Below are 23,511 nucleotides of genomic sequence, written 5' to 3'. Positions count from 1 at the left end.
AGAAAGTGAAGTAGACAATGGTGTAAAACCTTATTACACTGAAGGATGTCAACAATATTTTGGAATAGCAGCTGCAAAAGGTTTTGGAACGAATGTGGTTGTGCCAGATATGCTATGAATGTGGTCTGATTAGGGTTAAACCACTTGATTACGGTCAGAGAAAATTGTGGATTGTTGTTAATAAAAACAGAATTAATTGCATGCCGGTTAATTACATGTCTGTAGTAAGACGGAAACTCTGTTCTACTGAATGAAAGTCACACGCACTTCATGCTCATCCACCCTGACCTATACGTCCCACATAGTATTCTACACTGGTAGTGCTGGAGGCACTTAAAAATTGGAGGTAGCCTCTGGGTCTGAATCAGGGGTATCATTTTTAAAAAAGAACTCTCTCCCTAATGACCAGCAGGGGGAAGTCTTTCTTTTTTCTTTCTTTCTTTAAAAAAGTTACATTTGTATAAAAATCTATGGGGAAACAATCCTTCTGCTCCCTTGAATTATGACCTTATGAAAAAAAATGCTGATAAGTTTATGAGGACAAAAATAATTATTCCCTGACTAGTTGGTGAGTGGTTGTGAAAGGTTACTTGTTGTCACTAAGTGAAAGTGGTCACAGTGAGGTATACTGTGTCTATAGCAGATTGCCAGAGTGGCTTGCAGGTTGCATGGAGGATGCTGATTTGTCTGCAAACACCCTCAGAGTAAAGGTTGTGCCTTAGAGCTGCATTCAACACATTTCAGCAAGTGCAACTCTCAGTTTTTGGACCAAAACGCTCTCTGTTACTGACTTTGTGTTGGCGGTGAAACTGGAATCTCCCATGCAAGCTGCATTGCATGGCAATCCTCTGATAACCACAGCAATCCCAAGGAGTTTTCTTGGTACGGCACCCTTTTTGTGACTGATTTCACCTGGCAAAAACCACCAACCCCCAACGACCAATCACCAACCAATCAGGGAATACAAATCAGCGACTGGTCTCTAGGCCTGTGTGCCTAAAGCCTGACTTGCACTGAGATTTGACTTAAAACACAAATATAGGTTATACAAAGGTTATACAAGTATAATCTGTGTGGCGACTTTACTTTAAATCAAGGTTGAATAGGTTCAGTTCAGTTCAGTTTTATTTATATGGCGGCAAATAACAATAACAGTCGCCTCAAGGCGCTTGACCCCTTGGCGACAGTTGGAAGGAAAAACTTCCCTTTTAACAGGAAGAAACCTCCAGCAGAACTAGGCTCAAAGCAGTGCCTGTGCTGTGTTTGATGAAGCCATTGTAACAGTGGCTGGATGTTCAGTTGTTTTCTATAATGGCCTTTGAATGCAATGTTTAGAACTCTGAATGAAACGTTAAATTTGGAGCTCTTCTTGGATTCACTCAGTTGTTAGATTTGACCTGACCTTGGTAAAGTTATACATAGCTCAGTCTGGGTGCTGCAAGCGTCTATATGTTTAATACCTGATTTATCTTTTAGCAGATGATAGTCATTATGGAAAAATGTGCTTTTTGACATGACAAAAAGAGTGCAAACAGGTAAAACAACAAATATTATTGCTTTTTTTCTCTTCACTGGTAGCCAGCGCTCTTTCTATTGAGATCAGTTTGATCTGATACAGTCTGACTGGCTCTAATTATCCTTGGCTCTAATAGTATTTTAAGTCTTATGTAAACTGGGAGCTGACCGATACAGCCGGCAGCTCCACCTGCAGTTTGCTTATTTTATTATTATTATTATTTTTGTCAGTGGAAGATGACTTTGAAAGACTGCGGCGATTCACTGTTATATTACAACATTTTTTTAATTACCCTATGAATTCTGAAGCCAGCTCATAGGTGACCTTATAAACGTTTGTAGAGGTAGAAAGAGAAAACATGGTGCAAAAAAAATAAAATCTGCTCAAGTTAACAGACCCGCAGATGGAAGCAGAGAGAAAGGAGTGCAGGTGTCAGAGGCGACGCCAGCAGATGATCAGCTCCCTCCATGACATTTTCAACCCCTCTGATTTTGTAGCGTGCGAGCAAGAAAACACGTCTCGCGCATCTGAACAGCTCCGCAATGACATCTAATCAGATGCCAGAGGAGACGATTGGTGTCAGAGCTTAGAGAAAACACGCTGATTCCCCACCGGCTGTATTGTCACTAAACGCCGCTTCTCTCTATGGACTGTAAATGATTTAATTTGAGCGCCAGATGTGGTGTTTAGATGCTTCTAGCGCTCGTTGAGAGAGAGACAGAGGGAGGAAGAGAGCGTGAGAGAGGGAGGGAATGAGGAAATGACAGGAAGGAGAGAAACAGCTTGGCAGACCGACAGCCAACAGCAGCCCAGGCACTTGACAGAGCTCTCAAACACCATGATTGTGTGTGTGTGCTCGCCAGCGTGTGTATTTTCTTCCTCCACTTGTGTATCATGACAGCTGAATGAAAATCAATCTGCTTCTACATCTGCCATCTTGAGTGTCGGAGAGTGCAGATGGGCCTTCCCTGTTACACTGAGCTTGCTGGCAGCCGACCAACTCAGGTTTTCCACCTCTTCTTTGCTCTCTTTTCTAATCTCAATCTCTTCTTCTCTTGCCCCCTTCTACCCTCTCCTCTCCTCTCCTCTCCTCTTCTCTCCTCTCCTCTCCTCTCCTCTCCTCTCCTCTCCTCTCCTCTCCTCTCCTCTCCTCTCCTCTCCTCTCCTCTCTAATCAGATGCCAGCCTCTGAAGTGGAGTTTTTTCCTGCGTTGACATCTCCAAGTCACTCTGACAGCAGCTGTTTGGGACCTTTTCGAAGCTGCAATCGGGGGCTCTAATCACCCTCATTGACGGCTCCGAGGGCCCCTGTTGCAGCTCTGAATGGCAAATTAAAGCGTTTTTAGATAACGTTGGTAATTGGCTAAATCGTTTATAAGCCCGGAGATCACACTTTTAATCTTCAGCCTAACATGACGGATCATGAAACCGCGGGACAGATCTGGTCCGGGTGTCCTTGGCCCTGCATCCCCGTTTCGGTTTCTTTCCTCACGACGTGCTGCGGTAATGTTTGATGCTTAATGATTTGCCCATCAGATTAACAAACACTAATCGTTCTCTCTGCTGCGGCTTGTCTCACTGTCAGGATCCCCCCCCCCCCCTCCACCACCACCACCACGCTATCCTTTCTCTCCTCTCATCTCCCAAGCTCATCTCATCTCTGGCATTAACTCCATTAGCCTGGTAATTGGCTCTCTTAAAGCAGCGGCCACAGACTCCGAAGGCCACTTAATGTCCATCTCCTTCCCTCCCTTCTCCTCTCTGCTCCGCAGTCGATCATCTACCTTCCTCAGTAAATAGCATTAACTAGTCCTGCATAGAAATCTGAGGCCACATTAGTGTTATCCTCCCCTCTCAGCCTATTGCCAGGCTTATGAGTCCCGATCGCTGGAGGTGATATGGCTAAGTGGATATTTTCTTTCTCACATCACTCCCAAATAGGACCCAAAATAACCCCCAACTGTCAAAGATGAATATGTAAATTCTGCATATGGAGATCTCCTTCCATTTTCTAACAGAACCTAAGAAACTAAATCTGTATTTAAAAGATGTGGATGTGGAAACTCAGCTCATCATCACAGTCTGGGCCCCTCTGCGACGTGTAGGCCCCGCTTTCATTTCCACTTAGAAGATAAAATGTGTGGACTTTTCGAGCCAACGGTAAATAGTTTTCATTTGCATTTTTTTTTTCTTTGTTGATTTTGTGTTCTCAAAATCAGGTTAAAGTCATCTGCACTTGCTTGATTTTACTTATTTAATACAAAGCACAGAAGTCAATCATTTCTTGGTTATTGTATGGTTTTTGTTGAATTTAATAGAGCCCTTACTTTACTTTTTATGTCTATGCATGGATAAAATAAATAGACACTAATCTTCCAACGTCCAGCTGGGTTCTTGATTGATTTTGAAACTTTCTGAGCCATTCTCAGGTCTTGATAGAGGCATTTACAGTAAGTGATGGATTTTGAGAAGTTTAGTAAAGTTTGGTGTAGAAACACAACCCATCATAAGTCTAACACCTCTAATAGTTGTTTACAGTCAGATCAACTGAAGCGGGTCATTGCAGAAGAGTGTTTGGTACTTTTGAATGTGACACGATTGTCTGTGTCAGATGGGCTGGACTGAGCATTTGAGAGAAACTAGGATTTTCCAACACAAGCACCTCTATACTTTACAGAGAATGATCAGAAAAAGGGAAAATAACCAGTGAGTGGCAGTTCTCTGCAGAGAAAATACCTTGTTGTTGGCAGAGGTGAGAAGAGAATGGCGAGACTGCTTCAAGCTGTTCCAAGGATGGGAACAATAACTTAAATTAATCATCATGTATTACAGTTTTTCTCGATTGCTAAAACACATTTCTTGAAACTACGCCTCATATCCTCACAACTGTAAACACAAATCCATAACATCTCACTCAATTTCCCAAACATCCTATTTCCAGGTCAAAATGAAGCTCTACACCCAAAACTATTCACTCCTGCTGAAAAACCAAACTTTGCCCTCAGACATCAAACACAAGCCCTCAAAAACACACACACCACAACAGAGTTTTGCACACTGGTACAATTAATTCAAAACAATAGTTCCAAAACAAATAGGTTGCTTATGGTTCTCCCCTTCAAAACCCTTGTCACATGATAAACACAAAAGACACAACCAATGTATGTACAGTGGCACATTGTCATTCATGTACTATACAGTACAACACACACCAGAAACATTATCCCACCTCAGCATCTTGTCTTTGGTCTGGGTCAGGCCAAAGAATCTCATCCACATCACAGGCTATATTGGCCCCAGCCAGGCAGCGGGGGTAAAATCCTCTTGCATGCCTGATCCACCCCTGGCATGCATCTACTGATATGTCTAGGCAGGCCTCTTCCATGGCCTGAAGGAGGTGAACACGGACATAAGGTTCTCGGTCATACACTTTCCACCGCCATGCCGAAAATAACTCCTCTATCAGGTTTAGAAAGGGAGAGTATGCAGGCAGAAAGATATTAGAAAACCTTGGGTTATTGGTAAACCAGTCACGAACCAGAGCAGCGCGATGGAAGCTGACGTTATCCCACACAACAACGTAGTGAGGCTGCTCTGGCTGTGCTGGTTCCCTGTAGTCCAGCTGGAACATATGTTGTCTTAAACCATCAAGAAAAGCAAGGAGAAGCATAGTGTTATAGGGTCCTAGTACGGCATGGCGGTGGAGTACCCCTCGTTGGCTGATGGCTGCGCACATAGTGACATTCCCCCCACGCTGACCAGGGACATTTACAATAGCCCGATGGCCAATTATGTTCCTCCCCCTTTTCCTTCTTTTGGTCAGGTTAAAACCTGCCTCATCCACAAAGATTATTTCATGGGGAACAGGCCGTCCTTCAATCTCAAAGATTCTCTGCAAAACACATAACACAGTAGAGTCAATCGGTACCCTGAACCACAGTTCAAGAGTGCTGAAATGGCAGCATAAACTGCCATGCTGTGATGGTACACAATACTTTATACAATATCCAAACTCATACCTGAACATATTCCACACGTTGGTTTTTCACTCTGTCAGAGTTTCGTTCGAAAGGGACTCGGTATGCCTGTTTCATCCGGAATTGATTCTTTCGGAGGATGCGGTCAATTGTGGAGAGGCTGATGGCATTTATGCCTCGAAAAAGATGATCATCCTCAATCACTCTCCTTTGAATCTCTTGCAGGCAGATTACATTATTTGCAATTACCATGTTTACAAGTTCCCTCTCTTGCTCCTCCAACAAAAGCCTTAACCTGCCTCCACCAGGTGGTCGTCTCTGTGTCCTACAAAAATAGAAGCACTCATTACTGTAACTGTCACACATTCATTTTACAGGCAAATAATGGAAACATACTCAAGACACATAAGTTCAGTAACTTAAACGTTACTGTACAAAGCAGTCTTACTGCAAGTACACCTACCTGTTTTCCTCCCTGAAGGTTCTGATGATGGAGACAACAGTGAAGCGACTCAAATTCGGTTGTACTCGTTGCCCAGCCTCCCTCATAGTCATCCCATGGACAAGGACATGGTCAACTAAAGTGGCTCGAATTTCATCCGAGACTGACTGTCTTCTTGCCCTTGCTCTTCCCCTTCCTTGTCGCCGTCGTTCTCCACCTCCTTCACCACGTCCTCCTCTTTCACCACGTCCTCCTCTTTCACCATGTCCTCTTTCTCCACCACGTCCTCTTCCTTTGCATCTCTTTGGATCCATTGTTTCAAACCTGAATGAGCTGACTTTGGCCCTTTTATCTATCCATCGCAGGTTCTGATTGGTGTGTGCTAAATTTTGACTCCTAGTGTTTCCACCTGGTTAATTGTGTGCTAATTGAGCTCAAGCTATGCTGACTTAAGTTAACATTATTGCATGCTAGTGCTTTCTAAATGACTACATGGTGTAAGCACTGTAAAATGTAGGGATTTGTGTGTAGAGTTTTGCAGTAACAGTTCACCAAATTTGAGTCATGTGTCAAAGCAGGGAATAGTGTTTATAGTTCAGGGAAATGGGTGAGCTTTTTGAACAATAGCGTTACGGTTTTGAAATTTTAGTTTAGAGGCCTGGTTATAGTGTTTAGGCAATCAAGAAAAACTGTAAAACCAAGATATGCAGAAGAGCATCTTTGATCACACAACACGTTGAACCTTGAAGCAATTAGGCTACAGTAGCAAAATATCATACTGGGTTGCGCTTCTGTTAGGTAAGAAGAATAGGAAACTGAGGCTACAGTTTGCACAGGATCATTAAAGATGGACAACAGATTAGAGCAGGGCGATATGACCAAAAATATTTATCACGATATACATTTGAAAATACAAATCATTTAGCTTTTGTTTGAAAAAAAACCCTGTGTAATTGTTTTAGGTCAATAAAAGTTTTAGCGCAGAAAACTACAATGTCATAAATAAAGGTAAGAATTCTGTTTCTGAGATCATAAAGAGAAACCTCGAGGTGGTAAAAGGTTATCGTACGTTTTGCAGCTGAGCACAAAATTAGTCAGCCAATATAAACACCAGACCACACCAGAAAAATGTGTCACATAAAAAGTTTCATTTATTATAGCGTGACTATTGAGAGCATGGTGTTTAATGTTGGTAACTGTCTTTCTCACGCTGGTTTATAGCCCTTTTTTTTAAGCTTTGGTGAGGAAGCTGTTCTAATTTTTTAAGTTAAGTTTAGAAGGTTTATAGTGTAATGATGTATGAAACAGATGGGTTGAAATTACAGAGAAATTCCTGATTAGGCTCATTACGAATTGGTGGATCACGGATGAACGTATAGTAGTGCTTTCTTTACTTGTAAAAGCAACAGACACACAAATGCTTAATTTTGACCTTGAATAAAAAAACTTTGGTAATTTTAGACCTGCTGATGGAAGTGTGGACCGCGTTTTTCAGTTTTTACGTGGTATTACATTACATTATAATATTATGCTGTGATGCTTTTTCTCTTCTCTTTTTTCTTTGCCACTGAGTGGCAGTTTCTGTTTTTTGTGTTCAAGTATTTTTGTATTGCATGTTTTCTTTTTCTTTTTCTAGGAGTTTTCCTGAGAACAGCCAAACAAATGGAAGTAAGGTGAAATCAGTAAATCTTTTTCTTTGTACCACTGGTGCTCTGATCATGAAAGATCCTTATCATACAAGCATCCAGATTTCTCCTTGTGCTTACTTTGTGTCAGCTACGTTGTTTATATCTGCACATGCTCATTAACTGTGTGGCTTTGCTAGTCATTCATTCCTGTTGTATTTATAGACCTATTGCCCTGCAGCTTCTCTGGGCTGCTATGTGAGTATTGCTCAGATCAGTGGCTTTAAGACATTCTAAGAATTTCCACACCAACATGCATGAAAGCAACATCAGGCCCAACACCATAAAATCCTGTCGCTTGTTGCATGTGAAACGCTGAAGCTAACCAGCTTCTCTTGTTCTTTACACTCTCTGATGATTCCCTTCAGCCTTCAGATCTGTCCTTGTCCCTTTGCTTTTTCAAAGCTCTCCTGTTTGTTGTACGAAACCTCGGTGGCTCATCTGAGGGATTTAAAAACTAGAGTAATTAGCGACAGAGAAGCCATTGGCGTGGAATGATAGCTGCCGTCGCCCTCCAATGTACCCCACAACAAGAGGGAAGCAAATCAATCAATAAACTATTTCACGTCCTTATCATCTAATTTAAGTGCTTGGTCTTTTTGTATCTGTGGAGTCTGGAGAGAATGTTGATGGAGGGAAAGATGGAAGTGGTGAGCGGTTTTTTTTTTTTTTGTTTGCTTATTTTGTTTTTTCGGGAGGGGGGGGGGTTATTTCATGTTCTTGTGTTTTTCGCCCATGCATGGCAGCAATTCGTGTTTTTCTGAAGCCACACCGTTCAGCAGCCTCTGCAGTCTATTCACTGCTGCAACACTGCCTCCGTTGGTTCACAACTCGCGAAGAAGCAAACACACGTGGGAGGGGAGGAAGGAGAGAGAAAAGCAATCCTTCCAATACAAATTATCAGAAAGAAAAAATTTAATTAGCAATATAAATGCCGGGCGGGCTACATTATGTGCAATTGTCTTGCTATCTTTCCAGAAATTAGTCTTTTAAAATGAATTTGCTGTATTAATCATCTCCTGAAATATTTTTGATCACTGAATTAATAGTTTTGCGTTGGGGGGCTGTGTTTTTTTTTTTAGGTATTCATTGACATAGGTGATTGCCTCTTAATTATGACAGCGTCCTCCTCCTATCCGCGCCTATTAATTCCTGTGTTGTGGCATCGCCGCAGCCCGCTGCCTGGCCCTGTATCTACTAATTACTTCTCTAATTGAATTTGCTCTCTGTTGCCAGGCTGTTTTTTAAGTGGCTGTTTGTTGCCGGGCCTCATTGTGTCTTTGTGTGACAGCTAGCTGCTCGCTGCCATGCTGATGGGAGCGGGATGCACTCCCTCTCTCTCCCTCTCGTCTTTCTCCGTGTCTCTTCCCGCTCTCAGTATTCATGTCGCTCCTTCTGTATCATTGCCTATACCTCCCAGACCTATGTAGCATTTTCAGTTTAAATGAAGGAGGGAAATTAATTAATGAGAGCCGCCTGAAACAATTACACGCCCCTCCCAACCCGCTACTGTCTGCCCCTGCTGTCGTTGGTTCAAACCTCTGTAGGATTGTTGTGACTAAGAGCAACCGGCGTTTTAGCCTCCAGTTCAGGCTGGCATGTGTTTGGCAAGATGATAAGTTGCATAGAGGCTAGTTGTGTACTTTTCCATCAAAAGCACAGCTCATCAGGCATCAGGTGTGTATCCACTAGTAGTGTGCCATACTGCAGGTTTTGGTATCAATACCAAATAAATACCGATACCATTACTTTCAACCTATAAAGGCAGCATATGTAGGGTAGAGCAGTGTGTCATGACTCATGAGTTGAACTATCTTAAATTTGCTCTAAGTCACTGTGATTATTAGTGTCCACAATAATTAGTTAATGCAACAAAACACACCTTTCAGTTTTCTGTGAAACTGGGTTGTTTTTTGGAGACCTGAAATGAAAATGCGCCGGTTTCTAAAGCACTTTGGATCAACTTCTGTTGTTTACATGCCCTATTGGCTATACATACATAAAATAGATGTGACAACACAAAAATATATTTATTTAAACACAATTCAATGGGTTACATACTAAAGTTAGACGATAGAAACAAAGTACCAAAAGAAAAATTCAAATCCTGTCTATGACAGTAATGTTTTGGAGTATTTTAGGTAAACTACGTAGTGTCAGTTTATGTCTTCAAATTCTTTAAAAGGTCACCAAGAGATCAGAGTCCTTAACCAGTCCCAATGTCATATTATGCAGTTTTGAATTAAGCCATCTGGATCCACCACATACATGCTCAAGCTTCATCAGGTTTTAATGAAGCTTGACCTGATCCTCAAAACAATCTTGCCTTAGTGCCATTTACAGTTTCATTACTTCCTTTATGATGAGCCATATTTGTAATATGAACGTCAACAACACGAAAAATACACTAACCTTTTTTTTTAACCACTTTAGCAATCATCGCGCTTTTGGCGAGGGGGGGGGGGGGGGGGGGGGGGGGGTAATCCATGTTCCACGTTGCTTGGTGGTGTGCTGTTATGAAGTGGGGTACATCCTGGCTAGATCAAGGCTAACTCATAGAGACAGACAAGCATTCACACCTAACTTTGAATCACCAATTAAGCTGGCATGTCGTTGGACTGTGGGAGTGTGCAGAGAACCCACAAAGGCACAGGAAAACATGCAGACTCCACACAGAAAGACTCCAGCCCTGCAGTGCAGTCAAACACAGGACCTTCTTACTCCTTCTTTGCTAGTGTGCCAACCTGTTCAGAAACTACTTGTGATAAAATAATTCCTTTGCGTTGCATTGCCCGAGCAAAACTTGGCTGCAAAACTTAAGTGATTTTTACAGCACAAAAAGACAAACAGAGCTAAAAGTAAACACAGTAAAAGTAACACACATAGATATTTTGGTCATTAATGTTGAATGTTGGTGCTTTTGTCAGCTTTCTTAGCAAAAAAACCAAATACAAATATTCTTCTTTTTTTTTGTTTTTACACCATTTTTCCTGTTAAACCTTGCTGTTAAATCTGTTGTGACATTGACAAAGTCTGTAAATTCACCAATTTCAAATTTCACATTTTAGAATGACCAAAATGTGACTGACTGACAAAACAGACCTTAATTCAAACACTGACTTCTTTTGGTGTTGGAGGAATATTTAAAGAGTTTTGTTGAGTTCTCAAAAAAACATGAATAATTTTTAGTAAAATACGACTGTAATATGTAAAATCAAGTTGATTTATTCAAATATTAAATCATTAAGGAAAATATGGTGGTATAAATTGAATGTATCAATAATTGGATGAGGTTTCATAAAATGCAACAATTTACATTATGTAACAAAATAAGAAAAAATTCACATGTATTCAAACTACGTAATGTCAGCATACTGGGCATAAATAGTTTTTGGAGAGTTGATTGAAAGTTTTTCAGGAGCGTTGAAATCTGCTAGATTTTCTGCTCATTTTATTGTACCTTTCAGTGGGTGTTTGGGATAATTAGGAAATATATCAGGCATGCAGACCTGCATGGAATACATAGAGAAATCTAAAAATCTGAAAACTGTACTTGTTTGAGTTCCACGTAATGTTGCTGATACCACCACTGCTTGGTCTTAGTGGAACAAACTGGTGATGGACTAAATTAGGACCCTGGATCGTCTGCTGGGTTGCACACACTATAGATTGGGCCAAATTTTGTTCCTTTTCCTTTTATTTAGGCACCAGTTCCCAGTGTTCTGGAAAGGTTCTTCTTGTTAAAGGATTAGGGTTACAGGATTCTTTCAAAACCTGACAGACACGAATAGAAGGACACAATTTCACAAGGAAGTGAAAACATCTTTGGGTTATTTCTTAGTTTTATCAGTGGAATTGAAGTGACAGTAGAAATACAGATTCTTAGGCAGCCAAGCTCATAAAGACTAATCAACAACCTCACATCGAGCATTGACAGCCTCTCGTCAGTAAAAATGCTCAAAATAGCCTCAGATGTTTAGCTGCAGCAGGATGTAATACAACATTGCTGCTATCTTTATCGACCCGTCTGTCAATCTCTGCTTCCTACCTACATTCCACCTCTCAGCATCCTCTCCTGCATCCTCTCTCTCTGTCCTCACCCAACTCCACCCCTCCCTCGGTCTTTGTGCAAACTTTCTCCTCCTGCCTCTCTTGATATTGATCCTCTCTCTCTTTTCCTCTTAATCCATCCTTCTCTTTCTCATCCTCTTCTCTCTCTTCCTCTATCGATCCCTCCTTTACTCCATCTCTCTCTCTCTCACTCTCTGCTTGCTGCTATCTGGCTCGGCCTTTGTCTTCTTATCGAGGTTTCGGGGTTTATTCTGACTGCTGTTATTGACAGGCCTCTCGCTCCACGGCCAACTAATGCATCCCTAATCCCACCTTTGTTACTCTGGAATGTTCTCTCTCACACATACACATCCATACGTAGCACTATAAACCACACAAGCATGTGTAAGGTGAAATAAAAACAAAAATGGGGGGGGGGGCATTGATGTTGATCCCAGCCTTCTATTTGTTGGGGAAAGCCATCTATCAATCAAACAAGGCCCAGCTGTCTGTGTGCACTTTTGTGTTTGTGCATGCGCACATGCGTGTGTGTGAGCGTGCACGCGGGTCTTGAGTGACAAGCCGAATCGTGGCTGAGGACGTTTGATAAGCTTGTATTGTCGGTCGTCTCTCTCCCCCCGCACACACCCCTCCGTTCCACCTCCCTCCACACCTCCACCTCGATAAGAAATACATTCGACTAGAGCTGATAACGGTGTCAGGAGCAGCAAAGCCCCACTCTGAAGAGACACACACACACTGTGCCATGGGAGAGGTGTCTTTCTTCAAACACCTTGGCTGTAAATGATACTCTCAACAAACAGCAATGACAACACCACTCAGGAAAAAAAAAAGATTCAGATATCGTTTGTGTCTGTGTGCGTGTTTGTGTGTGTTTGCAGTTTGATGTGTGGTACGGCTGGAGGATATCCAAGACTTATTGAATAAAGTCTTAGTGATAGCACTGGCATATGTGTGTGTATGTTGTGAACAGCGCAGAAAGAATATAGTAATAGGCTTAAAGCGGCTAAGGCAGAGTGTCAGACTTAACAAACAACACACTGATCTCAAAGACTGACTGACAGCTGTCTCTGTGTGTTTGATACGTGCGTGTCTCCCCGTAAACAGTTCACGTGATTCAGTGTGCAACAAGCTGTTTTTAACACGAGCGTGTCTTGTTGTACATTTGTCCCAGTCCACAGCAGGTTTTAAAATGAGATCAAGACCTTTGTGAACATCAGCTCTTCTGTTCAAAACGGCCCTCAATGAGTTTAAAAATGCCATCACCTGACCTAAAAAGGCCATCACCGGGCAACAAATGCTGGCACAAGTAACAGATGATTACATTAGAACAGGGGTCAGCAACCTTTAACACCCAAAGAGCTATTTGGACCCAAACGAAAACACTGGGAGCCGCAAATACTTTTTGACATCTAAAATGAAGATAACACTGTATATATTGTTTTTTTTACCTTTATGCTTTGTGTGAACAACTAAGGTGTGTTGCTTATGAAATCCTTGAAGTGCTAATGAGAAAATTACATTTTATTTATGTAATTAACACATTTTGAACTCTTAAAGAAATATAACAAAAGGAAATACACCAACCTGAACTAAAATGATCCAGCAAACAAAAACTGTTGTGAGCCGCCATCTTTATATCGCCTTTGGGCTTTTGGAGCCTTGACCTGACTTTTAAAAAATAATTGGGAAAAAAAGCACTATGCTGCTGAAAAATGAAAAATTGATATTTGCAAAATTCTGCCTACATATGTATTTTACCTGGTTAATGTGTGTGGCGGGGCGTGGTCTGCAGCGCCGCTGCAGGGGAGGCGGACGCACCTGAGCGGCACCCGCAATCACGCCTCACCGCCTTAATGTCTGTGCTATCTATGCTGTTGTGTTGGCATGTGTCGGGCTGTGAGCTGAAAAGCTACAGCGGCTGTATGCGTACAGCAACCGTGTGTGAAAAGTGGTCAATAAAGAGATGCTGAAAAGCATGTTCATGCAAACAGCGTCGGGTCTGCTGTGGTATGTTTACAATGGGACTTCTGGTCCTGAACCTCTGCGCACAGCGTCTGCAAACAGCTGCTGACATAATGTGGATCCGAAGGTCCATAATTGGCCTACCTGGTGTCTCGATAAATGCACGGCGTTTCGGCGGGTACACCGGCTTCCGCGAGTGTGATGCTTATTTTGAGCGATGAAAAAATAATAGAATATAATTGTATTTTTATATTTCAATATCACAATAATCTTCCAATTTAGAACTACAAGTTAAAAAAGAACTAACATAAATAAAATACACTTCAGCTAAATACTTCTAACTTATTTTCCCAAACCACGCGGAGCCGCACTATAAGGACTAAAGAGCCCCAGGTTGCCGACCCCTGCATTAGAAACATCACCAAGTGATGGAATGTCATCGATGTGGCCAGACACGTCATTGCTGGGTTTTGAAAGGTCATCGCTCTAAGCAGAAGCATCATCACAGAGATGTCACTGCCATGAGTGGAAACATCATCAGCTATGACAAAAATCTAAATGCAAAGAAATAATCAAAACAGACAGGTGTCACTCCCAACTTGTCACATAATGATGAGAACTATTCACAGATTCTTGAATATTCAAATAGTCACTAAGAGTGACTTTGTTTATGACACACTTCTTTTTCTTTTTGACCTAAAATATATATATATCTCACTTAGGAGGAGATATATATACTTAGAGGATTAAGGCCACTGGAAAAAAAAAGGGGGGCACTTTTTTTTTCTTCTTTTCCTGAATTCTGAGAAAAAAGTCAGAATTCTAACTTTAATCTCAGAATTCTGACTTTTTTCTCAGATTTTTTTTTCCAATGGCCCTAATCCTCTTCCATACACTTGAGTACGGTCAAATAATCTAAAATATTACCCCCTTGTTGTCCTAATCACTTTTCTTTGTTCTTAGTGGAAAACTCAAAGCAATGTGTGAAGTACATTTTTTCAACAGCTTAAAAAAGGAAAGCTTGGTGCAGAGTGTTTGACTGCATCAACTGAACAGAAAGGGCCAAAAAAATATAATTTAATTATAGAGGTTTAATTTTAAAGGAAAAGGTATGTGGAGGGTTATGGAAAAGGAAAATACACTTATATTTCCACATTGTCTTGTCAAAAGTTGCTGTTTTGTAGTGGTCCAACATAAACAGATGCATGTGGCCACCATGATGTTACCCAATGGCTTTTGAACCCTGGTAGTGTGAAGTCTCAATGTTAGCATTTTTGATGTGCTGTCTTTTTTGGAGCTGAAGTGGCTGTGTTTTCATAGGAAGATGAAGTATTTTCAGCTAATGCTAGCAAGCCTGGCTAACAAGTTTGGCTGGCAAGCTGGATCTATAAACTGTTTGGGCAAAACATTTGGGCACATGTACCTGCTAGTTAGGGGGAAGTAACAGTCCACGTAAATGCTAAAAATTTCACTGACAAGCCTGGTTCCACTTTTCTGCTCAGAAAGACATCAACATCACAAACATGACAGAGAGGTGGAGATTAGCGCATTGAATTAGCCCAGGTGAGGACTAGCAGACAGTTACCGGCTAACCGCTATCTTTATGCCCTGTTATGCAGAGGAGGTTAGCTATAGACAGTGTTGGGCAAGTTACTCTGAAGAAGTAATTAATTATAGTTACTAGTTACTTCTTCAAAAAAGTAACTGCGTTAGTAACTGAGTTAGAAGAGTCTAAAAGTAATTAATTACTTGAAAAGTAACTATTGCGTTACTTAAAAAAAAATGTTTAACCCTCTGTGGTCCAGGGTATAATTGGTATAATTGGCCATTTTTAACTACTTTTGATTTTACCTCTACATTTCACCTTTAAAAACTATTTACTTTGCCTTGTTTGGTATCATCCTTTTCAGCACAACCTCACATGTCTGAATTTACAGTTATGTTTTCAGTTTGACATATTGTATTAACACAATTGATCTAAAATCAGACATTTTTCTGACACAAAACACAAAACTATCCACAACACTACACACTAACTACACAAGACAACACATTAACTACATACTCCAAACATGCTAAATGTCACAAATCTCTCACATCTCAAAACTCACTCTCTATCTTTTTCTGCTGTCTCTCTCTTTCTCTCTCCCTCTCTCTCTCTCTCTTTCTCGCCGTCACTCCTAAAACTTCCCCCTCTTCCTAAACAGCCAAATGTCATGTCACCTTATTATTTTTTGATTGGTCGACATGGTGCATTTTTCCACCAAAACGAACGGGCTGTTTTTTTTTTTTTTTTTGCTCATAAGCAGAGAGTGCTTGGTAGCACTGTCCTTAGACAGTAAACATGACAAAACTATTGAGGAAAAAACACTGCGTATATATTGTTTATCATGACTCTGGTTTTACGTGGCCTATCAACACAATTTAAAAACTGGTATCACCTTGTTGCTTTGTCATCTTGAAGTGGTCGTGTGATTGACTTACCACGACTACTTCTACTACTTCACGACTACTACTTCCTCAGTCAAACAGCAGCACTCCTGCGATTGTTTTGCCCCCTTAGCTCCAGGTGTTGTGCCAAAAAGCGATCCCTGCCAGAAAGCGATTGCCGTCCGCGAGAGCGTGCGCAGCTGCTTAAAGCTGTAGCGCCCAGATTACTTACAGCTACTTCCGTGCAACTGATATAAGATGCAGTGAGCTGAAGACAGCTTCCACCGTCTGTTTGTTGAAAAATAGTAACGCGACCGCACCGCATTTTCTTGTAGAAGTAGTAATTAGTTAAATCACTCGTTACTGAAAAATGTAATGCCGTTAGTAACGCCGTTACTTGTAACACCGTTATTCCCATGACTGGCTATAGACACCCAAAATGTTTTTATGCTAAGTTGTAAACATTTTTATTACATAGCTAAATAGCTGGAGTTGAGTTTTTTAATAAGGGAGTCCATGAAGCTGAAACTGTGCTTGGAGCTAATCTGAAGGGCTCAGATTAAATTTTGTGTTGGCCTAATTTTTATCCCTGGACATTGCGCTTGGTTTTATTACATTACAAACTTATAGACAGTCATAAATTACTACCTTAAAATGTTGCAGTGACATAAAGGATGGAAATGAAAGCTCAGACTTTAAACAGATGTGAAAAATGATATATTTTGAAGCTTAGTAAAAGGTTGTGGGCTGCATATTGCTTACAAGATATAGACGTGCTTAGAAGTGGTTGACAACATGTGGGACATTCACTTCAACAAAAGAAGAGAAGTAAAGAAATGAAAATAAAAGTAATAAAAAAATCAGATTGAAAACACACAGACACACACATACACAAACACACACATTTGTACAAGTCCATTATGGCAAAGAACAGTGACCTGTGAAGAGAGTTCAGCAGTAGGGCCGGAGCACAGAGTGCTGTGGATGAAGGAGATAAAGGAGGAAGGAGAGAGAAAGTGAAAAAGATAATGAAAGAGTGAAATTACCAGAGGGCAGGAGAAAAGAGGGTTATTGTGCATGTGCATTAACGGGGTGTATGATGAAGTTAGTTTTTTTGTGTTGTGTGCAGTGACTAGGGGCTAAGGAGTCGGTAAGGGAGTGAGAGGAGGGGGGAAATCAATGGCAAATTACATGCGCTCGGCTGGCCCATTGTACAGTATGGCTGCTATATTCTAAAGAAGGCACTTCCAAGATGATGCAGCCAAATGGTGGATGGACTCCAAGATCATTTTTATTGATTTTGAAGAGCCGTCAATAGAGGAGAATGAGGGGAGGGAAGGAGGAAGGAGTGTGTGTGTGTGTTTCGAGGTTCGGATGTGTGTCACATGGCCAATACAATACCCCGGCTTTTTGTCCCTGTCCAGACATTAGCAGCACACCCACTCCCACTGCTTTTCATTTACATTAGTGCCTGGATGGGCGAGCGAAGGACACTGACAGAGAGTGAGAGAGAGGGTTTTCCATAAAAGAATTGGTGTGGTAGCAGATGCCGGCATTGTTTGGGTTCGGGAACCAAGAAATATTTGGTATTGGGACTCCATCAGTGTGGTCATCCAGTTTTCCACATCAGAGCTAATAGGTGTGTAGCTGGTTGTCTGTCAGGGAAAGAAGAGGAGAGGGGTTTTGGGTAAGTGATAAAGTAAGGATTGTAGTCTAAAGCCCTTTAAATGGGCAAAAAGAGAAGTATTTCAGAATGACTCCTGACTGAGAGAATCTGTATGAAAAGGTTTGTTACATACGTGAACCTCCTGGAAAAACTCCAGCATCATAACAAATTTGAACTGAAAGAAAAAGAACGAAAAGCAATATCTAATGACATCAATATTCACGCTTGCTGTTATTGAAATATTTAAGTATTGAAGAGTTAAAAATCCTTCGCTGCTATGCAACAGGTTTCAGTGTTTAAAAGGACAAGCAGCATGTGTGCGATACACTGGCGGACAGAATAATGAGGCTGTGTGTTGGTGTTACATGATAAACCTTGGCAGTGTGTGATCATTTGATTCTATCAGAGAGTGTGTGTGTCACAGAGCAGCATGGCAGCACTAAATGCAGCAGATGTTAGCTGCAGGAGGCCAAAGCATGACAGCTTGGAACTCTTTGGTGGATGGTGAACACACACACACACACACACACACACACACACACACACACACACACACACACACACACACACACACACAGGCATACACTTGACTTACATGTACAATGATAATTAGCGGCAAAAAGCAAGTCGTGATGAGAAATATTAATATGTTCTACCCTAATAATGTGTCTGCTGGTGAACTCACACACAGACAGAAATGCATGCAGGACAGATTTCAACATCACAGGTGTTTCCAGCAACAGAGACTTGAATTACCTGAATGAAAATGGCTGTGAAATGAAAAATACAATTTTAAAAGTGATAGCACTGCAATTTCCCAAGAACAAAACTACTGATATATTTGTTGAAGTAGGCACAAAATTACAAAGTAGAAATATAAAGTATAATGTAGCCCAACTAAATGTATTTTTGCCAAAAACTGAGAGGATCAGAATGAAGAAAATACAATCACGTGGCCAGGTTTGTGCCAGCTGCAGGCCATCTGTAGGTCAGAATTTATGATGGTTTAGGTCGTGTGCAAGGACAGTTTACCTAGACCACACATGCAAATGAACACATGCTGCATCTCTGTGGAGAACCTAATGCACTCTGTCTCTGCTTTCACTTCAGATTATATATTGCTCTTGAATCAACTTGTACCAAGGCTTTTACAGTTTTTTACAGACGCTAGGACACATTTCTCAATACTTAGGTCACGTTTGCAAAACTCCTCACACAGTGAGCACAACAGAAGTCTATGTGGGCTAAACTGAGGACCAGTTATCATTGTTTTGGCACAAAATGCATTCAATGACTACATCTCTCAAATTTCATGAATTATCTTCTCACTCAGACACAACAACTGCCAAAAATCTTTGTACGGACAGGACATTTTGCATGTGCTTACATACTGTTGTCAAAACTGTTAAACTTATGGCCAAAACAATAACACAATGCAAAACTTAAAAAGACAGCAAAATCCAACAGCAATATTTTATTGAAACATATTTTAAATCTAAAAATGCAGTTTAACCAGCCACAGCTGATTCTCATTGTAGATGAACATCTACACAGGTGTTACTCCTTCAATTGTTCAACTCCTTCAATTCTGGCAGCCAGAAGATTCTTTCCTAGGTGTGTTGCCCTAGATGACATAAGATGTGATGTGGATGAGAACCTGTGGCCAAATGGAGAAGATCGAGTAGATTAGCATTACTATTGTATGTGTATCAGTGGATGGTGTGTATACAAATTCTTGTATTTTGGGATTACTTAGTGCAAAAAACTAAAAATACATAAACAAATATTAACGAATTCTGCATGTCTGATCCATTCCAGTAACATATATTGAAATTATAAACAGAGATGTGTCCTTGTTTTACACAAGAAAACACTGTGTAATGCTACATGTTGTTAGTGTTTTTTAGGTCATTGTTTTGTGGGTGACAAAGTGTGTTTGTCGGCTGTCAACCTTTGCTAGTGTTCTGGAAGAATGAGTTTATTTGAGACCTGAATAAAGTGTTTTGGTAGTTGTAGTGCATTTTGAATGTGAAATGAACTGCTTTGCCAAGCTGACGGTCAGTTAGGAGGATTGTGTGAAGAGTTTTGCAAAAGTGACCTAAGTATTGTGAAATGTGTCCTAGCGTCTGTAAAAAACTGTAAATAAAACTTAAGATGAAACTAAACAACATTTTTATATTAAAAGGTAACTGAAAAGTAACTCAAGGGAACACTCACAAATTGCAATACTATTGCAGTACTTTACCTGTCTAGCGGAAAATGTCGAATCTTTTAAATTTTTGGTTGATATTCTGTCTCTCTCCATCAAAGTAAAACTACCATAAAAATTAAAGACTGTTCAGTTCTTTGTAAGTGAGCAACCACACAAAGCAGCAGGGGATGAAATAATTATTTCCACCTGACTGTAGATATATACATTTATAGGGTAGATTAGAAAGAATTATCATTTCAAAAGGCTTTACTTTTTAAAGTGATTGTAAACTTTAAGTGTTCAACATCATTGGTCCATACTCATCCCATGCTTTTGTGATCATGTCTGAAGTTACTGCAGCCACTGCTGTTGCTATGCAACCTACCATCAACCACATGGAACTTACCAATACGCGCTTTCTAACAGTATGTGTTCCGTTAGTTATTAGTGAACAGCTGCAGAATTAAAGAACTTTGAAATCTGATGATTCTTTTTTACACCTTGTATATTGCATGAGCAAAAAGCCTATCTTGGAAGTGACACAAAGCAAAAGCCATACCGACTCAGACGTCACCCAGCTTAATAAGGTCCAGGTCAGGTCCTGGAGAACTAGGACATACTGATGAGATGTGGGCTACTGGAACCAGGCATACATGGAGAAGGACTGAGAACATGGAGTTGATGGAATGCTACGATGCACACTGACCAGGAAGCACTGTGTAGCTCAGTGCTATAATATCAAAAGAGCCAGAGGCTACAGCAAAATAAAAACACCAGTGAGCATTAGGGCCATATGCCAACCCTGGTTGAAGAGTGTAGTGGAACTGAAGCAGATGATGCCCAGCCACCTGCATTACTGACAGATGCATTACTGAGCTGAGGAGGAACATCATGGGTGAACACCTAAGGTAGCCACCCAGCCCAGAGCATGACTCTCCGAGCTTGCTGACAAGGTCCTGTCAGAGGAGATACTTCCAGACATGAACACAGCGCTGTTCATCATATCGCTGAAACCAATGAGTTCATGGACGCCACAGTAATCCTAGAAGCACTTGGATATGAGATCAAGAGAAAATCCCCCACGGAGACAAAGACCAGGAAGCAAAATCAAGGAAAGCCAGAAGAATGTTAGTGAGAGACAGGTCCAAACCCCGTCCACTAACCTGTCATTGAAATTGAAGGCAGAACGTGAATATTTATACGTAGTTATAATCTAGTTAGTCTATTTAGTTACTGATATAAAAATGTTGATTTCTAAAATATACCAATACTGCATAAGAAGTATGTCAATATACTCATAGACGCTAAGACATAATAGGCCTTATTTAGGCGGAAACAATAGTTCATACCCTAACGGGGTCTTAGGCCAATCAGAGATCTTTACCTTTCACACACTCTTTCATATATGTACACACGCATGTACACAAGAAGTGAGGCAAACAGTCCGGATTTATTTTCCCGCGGATCTTAACACATTTTTGCGTCCTTTATGAGCTGGTTGTGAAATTCAACAGATCCTGTTTAAACAGGACGGAGACAAACCAAGTGTACGCGTGTGAGCTCAGGGCACGTTAAGTCACGACTCGCTAAGACCGCAGTGTTTGAGTCTTTCCCGAAACGCACACATTATCAGTGAGGTGTGAGGTTTCTCAGCCTGAAGTTAAACACTGAGCGTTTATGGCTTTTACACTTTACAGCTTGTTGACTCTGTGATTCAAACTTAGACTGTCTGTAGGCCTGTCGTAGACACTGTAGGATGAAATGCCTGCGTCTGTGGACAGGCGTTACACAAGGAGCAAATACGCCTGTTCAATCAGTAACTTTGTGTGCTGTTCTTTTTTTATGCACTATATTTATGCCCAAAATGCTAACTTTAAGTATTTGGATTATATATAAATTTTCCATCTAATTTTGTTACAAAAGTACAACGTAAACTGTAAATTTAAAAATGTAAACTGTAATTAAATGGTTAAAAAAACCTTTTATTTGACATGTTTAAGTTGCATTTTTTTTTTCAAATTGATTGCTTTATATTTCTTATGTCATTGGTGTTTGTTACTTTACGTCTTCATGAGGACAAAGAATCACTTTTTTGAGTGTCAGTAAATGGTTCCTCGACTGTTGTTTCCAGCCTTGGTTAGTGTCATGGTCTTTACATCATTTCTTTAATAAAAACCAGGCTAATTTAGGAGGGGGGGGGAATCAATGGCACGTTAATTTTATTTCGTAGACTCGGTTTTAAAATGGTGTGCAGGTGGAGACAGGAAGTCTGAACCTGTCTGTGGTGGACTCAGGACTCAGTGGTGAGTCCTTATTCATTTTATAAGTAGCTGCTAAGCAGACAGGAAAAGATCTAGAAGAGATCAAACTTTCAACATTGACATGTGTGTGTGTGTGTGTGTGTGTGTGTGTGTGTGTGTGTGTGTGTGTGTGTGTGTGTGTGTGTGTGTAGGGACTATTAGTTTGTCAAGCTGCGTTGTGCCGAAAAGAAGACCCCTCCCTGTGAGCACTGATAGGTGGCGAAGAAGTACCACATTGTGTTTTTGTTTCTTTTGTGTTTCTATATTTAATACCAGATTATTCCGTGTTTTCCCTTTTTGTCATTTGCAAATTAGAGCCGCAGTGATAAGCTGATTAACTGATTGGTAGATGAACAGAAATTATTTTGTGCAAAAATACAGAACGAGAGTGAGAGAGAGAATTAGATGTCTTTTCATGTCCTTTCAACACGGGTGGATTTAGGACTTCTTATTGTCATCTGTTGATGTTTCTTTTTGTTTGAGTAAGTAAGTAAAGTTTATTTATTAAGCGCTTTTCATAGACAGGTAGTCACAAAGCGCTGCACACAGAGATTAAAATAAACAGTACGATAAATAGCAAAATGCACAGTATACACAATATAGAGTTTAAATGTAAATTAAAAATATAAAAATGTAAAAAGCATTAGTCAATAGAAAACTTGTTTAAGCCGGAGACGGCGAGCAGTAGTGTATTTTGTGAGAAGCTTGGATAAATAATCTGGGGCTTGGCCATTTAGTGCTCTGTACGTTAAAACAATAATTTTAAAACAAATTCTAAAATCTATTGGGAGCCAATGTAAAGAACATAAAATAGGAGTGATGTGAGCTCGCTTGCTAGAGCGAGTTAGTAGTCTGGCTGCTGCGTTTTGTATAGGACAATTGAGGACAATCTGCTTCTTCCCCTTCACACACATACACACACAAACACACACACATTTTAAACTTTTTATTCGCCAAATCCATCAATGAATAAATCAAGAAAATAAACCCAAGAGCAAACACTTTTGAACAAGATAGCTTCAAGTGTGCACTATGTAGACGACAACAGAGTGATTATTGTGATCAAGAGTGCTAAATGTCATCAGAAGAGAGCAAATTAAATAAACATTACCACGCATGTTCTTCCTCTTCCCTTCATTAACCTTTGTTTAACCTTGCATGTGTTTGTGTGTGCGTGTGTTTGAGTGTGTACCCATACGTGTCACATATACCAGTGTGTAAGTAAAGGCCAGGGGAATGTCCTGGTATGTGACCAACATCGGGCCATTC

At 40.6% G+C, this 23,511-nt stretch overlaps 1 protein-coding gene and 1 long non-coding RNA gene across 13 annotated transcripts in view; one reads left to right on the top strand and one right to left on the bottom strand.

The window, feature by feature from the left end:
• Positions 1-23,511, top strand: part of LOC146649315 (uncharacterized) — a 90,366-nt gene that overhangs the window by 9,639 nt on the left and 57,216 nt on the right. The gene's annotated exons all lie outside the window — the stretch shown is intronic.
• Positions 5,271-6,604, bottom strand: LOC146649317 (uncharacterized). Its single transcript, XR_014908183.1, has 3 exons — positions 5,956-6,604; positions 5,535-5,817; positions 5,271-5,407 (listed from the first exon to the last, which is right to left on the bottom strand). It is a non-coding gene; the product is annotated as an uncharacterized LOC146649317 (long non-coding RNA).

This window comes from Rhamphochromis longiceps, linkage group LG17 (assembly GCF_057381845.1).
Source record: "Rhamphochromis longiceps isolate RC_006_pf linkage group LG17, R_longiceps_female_GT1.1, whole genome shotgun sequence".
NCBI classification, from domain to species: Eukaryota; Metazoa; Chordata; class Actinopteri; order Cichliformes; family Cichlidae; genus Rhamphochromis; species Rhamphochromis longiceps.
Note: the sequence above shows the minus strand (reverse complement) of the source record. Positions and strands in the feature narration are given on the sequence as shown.